The sequence below is a fragment of the Brassica oleracea genome, chromosome C1 (assembly GCF_000695525.1).
Source record: "Brassica oleracea var. oleracea cultivar TO1000 chromosome C1, BOL, whole genome shotgun sequence".
NCBI classification, from domain to species: domain Eukaryota; kingdom Viridiplantae; phylum Streptophyta; class Magnoliopsida; order Brassicales; family Brassicaceae; genus Brassica; species Brassica oleracea.
Genome location: NC_027748.1, coordinates 37,076,160 through 37,082,159, shown reverse-complemented (window position 1 = coordinate 37,082,159; position 6,000 = coordinate 37,076,160). Strand labels below are relative to the sequence as shown.

At 37.2% G+C, this 6,000-nt stretch overlaps 1 pseudogene; it reads left to right on the top strand.

Moving 5' to 3' along the window:
- The first annotated feature begins 3,908 nt into the window (after positions 1-3,908).
- Positions 3,909-4,558, top strand: LOC106338992 (annotated as a pseudogene).
- Positions 4,559-6,000: the final 1,442 nt, after the last annotated feature.

Sequence of the window (6,000 nt, the reverse complement as noted above, 5' to 3'; positions counted from 1 at the left end):
CGTAAATTCGTCGTAAACTCGACGCAAATTTACGAGGATTTTTTTTCGTCGTTAATTTTCGTCGTTAAGCATGTGTTTTCTTGTAGTGCAACTTTCGTGAAGGGTATGATTCTTAGTGATGAATGGTGGGAGAAGGTGTCATACATTATTTATTTCACAAGACCTATATATGAGATGATAAGGTTTTGTGACACTGACAAACCTAGTCTTCATTTGATATATGAGATGTGGGATTCTATGATTGAGAAGGTGAAGTATGAGATCTATAAGAAAGAAAAACGTCCATTGATTGAAGTTAGTCCTTTCTACAAGGTTGTTTATCAGATTTTAGTGGAACGTTGGGCAAAAAACAACACTCCTTTGCATTGTCTAGCTCACTCTTTAAATCCAAGGTATATGATTTTAAACTATATGGTTTTTTCTTTCTTTTTGTTTCGTTGCCTCATATAAAACATGTTTTTTTATTGTGGATTTTATAGTATGAATGGCTAAGTGAAGATTCTGCAAGACTTGGTCCACACAGAGATCCAGACGTCTCCAGTGAGAGAATGAAGTGTTTTCGAAGATTGTTTCCGAGTACTGATTATCATCTTAAGGTTATAGATGAATATGCTTTGTTCTCCATGAGAACTGGTCTTTGTAAGGATTTGACATGTATTTCGGTGATGTTTACTATGGAACCCAAGAAATGGTGGGCTAACTTTGGTGCCAAATTCCTTTTCTACAGACTTTGGCTTTTAAGTTGCTTGGACAGCCTAGTTCATCTTATGTGCTCAGCGTAATTGGAGTACTTGCTCATTCATTCATTCACTTAGAAGGAATTAGTTGAATCCAAGTCGTGCTCAAGATCTAGTTTTTATCCACAACAGTTTACGTTTCTTATCAAGGAATTCCGAGCAATACGAAGAAGAAAAGACAAAGATGTGGGATGTTGGTGGAGATGATTTCTATTCTATGGAAGATGTGGGATATTTGGAGTTTGCAAATCTTTCACTAGATGAGCCAGATTTGGAGAACAGATCGATCAATGATTAGTTTATTTTTTTATTTTACTTAAGATATTATACTATTATAGTGATATTTTATTTTACTTAAGATGTTATCTTGATGTTTTATTTTACTTAAGATGCTATTTTGGTGTTTTATTTTATATGAGAATTATGATTTTTTTTTTGACATCATGAGAATTATGATTTGGTTTAAATATTTATTGATATTAGGGCTGGGCAAAAAACGCGGATCCAAAGAACCGAACCGAACCCGATCCAAAAAATAGTACCAAACCCGAACCAAAATTGATTAAATATCCGAACGGATTCAAAATTTTGGTATCTAAAGAACCGAAACCGAACCCGACCCGAACCGAAGTATCTCGGGTACCCGAATGTAACTGAAATAGATTTATATACCTAAATATATTACTTTTTTTTAGATTTAATATATATTAAAAACATCCAAAATATTTAAGATACTTTAAAGTTGTCTAAAATACTTGAAAATATACATAAATAGTCAAAAGTAAATGTCTAAAATAGCTAAAATATATTCAAAACACCAAAATACTTGAAATATCTATTGATTTTCTATCCAAATATTTAAATCAAACCAATTTATATGTTAATTTTAGGTATTTTGACATATATTATACAAATTTATATGTAATATATCATTTTGATTTATAGATTTTGAGAAATTTTAAGCATATAATGAATATTAAAATTTTAAAAATAATTTAAATGGGTTATCCGAACCCGAACCGAACCCGCAAAGATCCGAACCGAACCCGAACCAAAATTTAAAAATACCCGAATGAGGCTGAAATCTTTAAACCCGAAAACCCGAAACCCGATTAGATCCGAACCGAACCCGAATGGATACCCGAACGCCCACCCCTAATTGATATATATATATTTCTAGAGGTACCCATGCCGTACCCGTATCCACAAATTTTAAGTTTAGCCGTTTCATGTCTCCGCCCCGTCCCGTATCCAGTACCGGTCCGGACCTAAATGGCGCCTAAAACATACTAAAAAAATGCTGCCCTTTAAATAAAATTATTTAATATTTAAATTTATAATTAAAATAAAAATATTATTGAAAACTAATTTGTTACCAAAGAACAAAAAAATATCAATACATTATTCATGAAACCAGAGAGAGTTTTTATCTTTGTTTATATTTCAATTTTTCTTTTCAAAAATAATAGAACTTACAAAAAAAAAGAGGAAAAGAAACCTAGAACCAAAGAAAATAAATTTTAAAAGGTAAAGTTTTCTTGTGTAATTCAAGGAAAATATAGATACACTTCAGGATGGTAGAGAAAAGGTATCAATGATAGAAAGGTAGTAATAGAACAAAAGGAAATAATTAGGTTTGGATTAACTTATTTGTTTTATATTACATAAAAGTAAGTTAAAGTTGTTAGTTGAGCACGTGTTTGGCTAAGATCGGATGTTTAATATTTTTAATGATTATCATATTAAAAACGAAAAATAAAAAAAGAAGAAGAAGGTGAGGGTCGAAGACTGGATTCCTTAGGTATTAATGCATGGGAACACACCACTAAACCAAAGCATCATACCTTATAGTTGGCGCCCCAAAATATATATAACCCCTGGCGCCTAAAGCCCTTGCTTTACGGGCTTAAGCCCAGGGCCGGCCCTGCCCGTATCCCTCCTTGTGCATCATAGGACTTCCGGCTGCTTAAACACAACATGATCAAACTTGCCACTTACTAATTTGGCTTCAGCATCGAGTTTTTTGGTTCGGAGATTCCTTGGAAAGAGTTTGCATCTATCACGATGCCTTCTCAAACCACTTGTTCCATGCCCGTGGGAACTCCATGCATAGTCATTCTTACAATAATTGCATTTAGCTTTCTCCTCACCATTAGAATTTCGAATCTTAGTAAAATGGGGCCATACATCAGACCACATTGCCTACCCTCCTTCTCGTTCTCCATCTCCTTCTCCAGCTCGTTCTCTTCAAATTCACCTTCCGAATCAAGCTGCTCCTCTTGAATCTTCTTCTTTTTCTTACCATTGCTTTGTGTCAGCCTGGAACTCTTTCTCCCCCCACGGATGGTAAAATGAATAGATTTGGTTTTGGTTTTCCTTTTAGTGGCCGTAGAAGAGGATCCAATGCCACCGTCTAGAGTAGACTGTATCATTGGTTTTTTTGATTTCAAGGCTTGCCCGATTCCGCAGGTGGATTGTTTGCACAGAGTAATAGCTTGGGTTGGTGGAGGAGTGATTTCAACATCACTATCATCTTCATCATCAGCAACCTCAATAAGCCTTCTTTTTCTTCTGTGTTTCTTTTTTTTCCATCAGATGAACCAGAACCATCATCAGCCTCGTCAGCTGCCAAAAGAACTCCAATGAGTCGCTGACTCTCTAAATCCATTGTATTCAACGGCGTAAAATTTGGATCGAAACTTGAATCATCATCTGTCATCTCTTTCTCTCTTCTTCGTTAGGTTTAGTTTCTGGTTGTTTCTTTTTGGCTTTGGTCGTGAAAGCCGTAAAGCCGTAAACTGTTTAGGTAATATTGTTTTAGGATTTTGTTTGTATTTTTATGTAATTTTAAAAATCATACCAATTATTTACTTATTTCCCATTGGTCAGAGACTTATGCATTATAAGAAATTTTTATTATCTAAATTATTAGACTAAAAGATCAAGTCTCATAACGTAAACTGTTTAGGTAAAATTGCACTCTTCGTACTTTTTTCTTAAACATTGCACTCGTCTACAAGAAGAATTCTTCTTTCTCCCAAGGGCTAGTCCTTTAGCTAATCCTTGTCTTACAAGGTTACACCTAGCTTCATCGAGCCCTCAAGTGCAGCTGAGAATTTGGCAATCAACTTAGTCTCACTGCCGAATGCGTAGACAGTTCGCACCAAAGAGATGGCTTGCTCAGCAATAGATCCAGCTTCTTTGTACTCTTCCCGTATTTTCCTGGTGATGCTGATGAGGGATCGTCCGTACATCAATCCAGGGATCAAGAGGAGAACGATGAATGGGAAGCCTACGATTGCGAGTCTCCACAGCATGATGAAAGCCACTACGATTGCGTGTCCCCATCATCGTCACCGGTAACGATTTCTCCACCCTCTACACCCTCTACGCTCCTCTCATCCGTGATGGACGTATGGAGAAGTTCTACTGGGCCCCGACCCGTGAGGACCGTATCGGTGTTTGCAAGGGTATCTTCAGGACTGACAAAATCAAGGACGAAGACATTGTCACGCTTGTTGACCAGTTCCCTGGCCAATCCATCGGTAATAAAAAAAAATATTAGTACCTTTATGTTTGTTGGTGCATTGAGGGCGAGAGTGTACGATGATGAGGTGAGGAAGTTCGTTGAGGGACTAGGAGTGGAGAAGATAAGCAAGAGGCTGGTGAACTCGAGGGAAGGTCCTCCAGTGTTCGAGCAGCCGGAGATGACTCTTGAGAAGCTTATGGAGTATGGTAACATGCTTGTGATGGAGCAAGAGAACGTCAAGAGAGTACGTCAAGAGAGTCCAACTTCACTGTGTAACTTGCGTTGCAGGTAAAAGTGCACAGTAAGTGAATTTGCCGGTTCAGGACTTTTGAGTTGATCAAGTTGTTTATGACCTGGGATGTAATAAAGACCGAGACTAGTTGATCTTCACAGAGGAGATGGAAACCATATCAGGACTTTTGAGTTGATCAAGTTGTTTATGACCTGGGATGTAATAAAGACCGAGACTAGTTGATCTTCACAGAGGAGATGGAAACCATATCAGGACTTTTGAGTTGATCAAGTTGTTTATGACCTGGGATGTAATAAAGACCGAGACTAGTTGATCTTCACAGAGGAGATGGAAACCATATCAGGACTTTTGAGTTGATCAAGTTGTTTATGACCTGGGATGTAATAAAGACCGAGACTAGTTGATCTTCACAGAGGAGATGGAAACCATATCAGGACTTTTGAGTTGATCAAGTTGTTTATGACCTAACCGAAGCAAATACTCGATGTACTGAAAGGAGTGGTGAAAGAACGTACGATGATCAATGATAGAGACCAGTCTTTGCGGATCCCCGCGCGTCCCGCGGGATACACCGAACCCATCCCGCTTCTGGCCCAATCCCGCACAAGCTCATCCCGCGAAGCCCGCAAAAAATTCGGGCCTGGATCTTAGTAACCAATCCCGCCCCGCAACAGGTTCAAACGGGCTAGGCCCGCAGACAGGTTCAAATTTTGCCATCTCTAGACTTCCCCTTATTTGATTTTCTTCAACATATTTTGAGTTCGGTTTCGTTTCGGTTGTTCTATTTCATGGGTATGTATTGTTAAAGTTTGAGACTTTAGATTCACTATTGTGTTTTCCTCCCTTCAGAAGGCTTAGACCGTTGTTGCTTTTGTGAGATTATATATTCCTACCTATCAAAGTCAAATCCCATAGTTGCATGTTGTTTTCTTTCCAGATTCTGTTTGACTTCTTGATAATCTCTGTCTTGTCTATTACAAGTAAATGAATCAACCATTCTTTATTGGGTTTCTGAGATTTTCTCTATTGACTAGCATTCTCAAGCTTTATCTGGTTGAAATTGTTGTCGGATTTTATACAAAGTCAAGCAGGACAAACTTTGATGGGTTCTTTAGATTCGCTATGGATTATGTTTTTATTAACTTGAACCTATGTTTCTTATCAAGTTGTTTGTGTGATTTGCCATTAGTTTGTGTGATTTGTAACTCCCTATATTTTGTAATCAAGTAATTGTTAATGATGAATTCTTGACTAATTATCATATTGGCAATTAAAAAAAGTGTAAATCAATGGCTTTTTGTGCGCAGACTAACTGGAGGTGGACAGTGACAATTAAAGCTGTTCAGCCAAAAACAAACAAGAAAGATTATACTGTTAGTATGATAGAGATAACGAATGTAATCTCTATAATCAGACTACCGTTCATGAAACAATAGACTGTAGCTCACAAGTATAGATTCTGGATCAAGAAAGAATCTAAA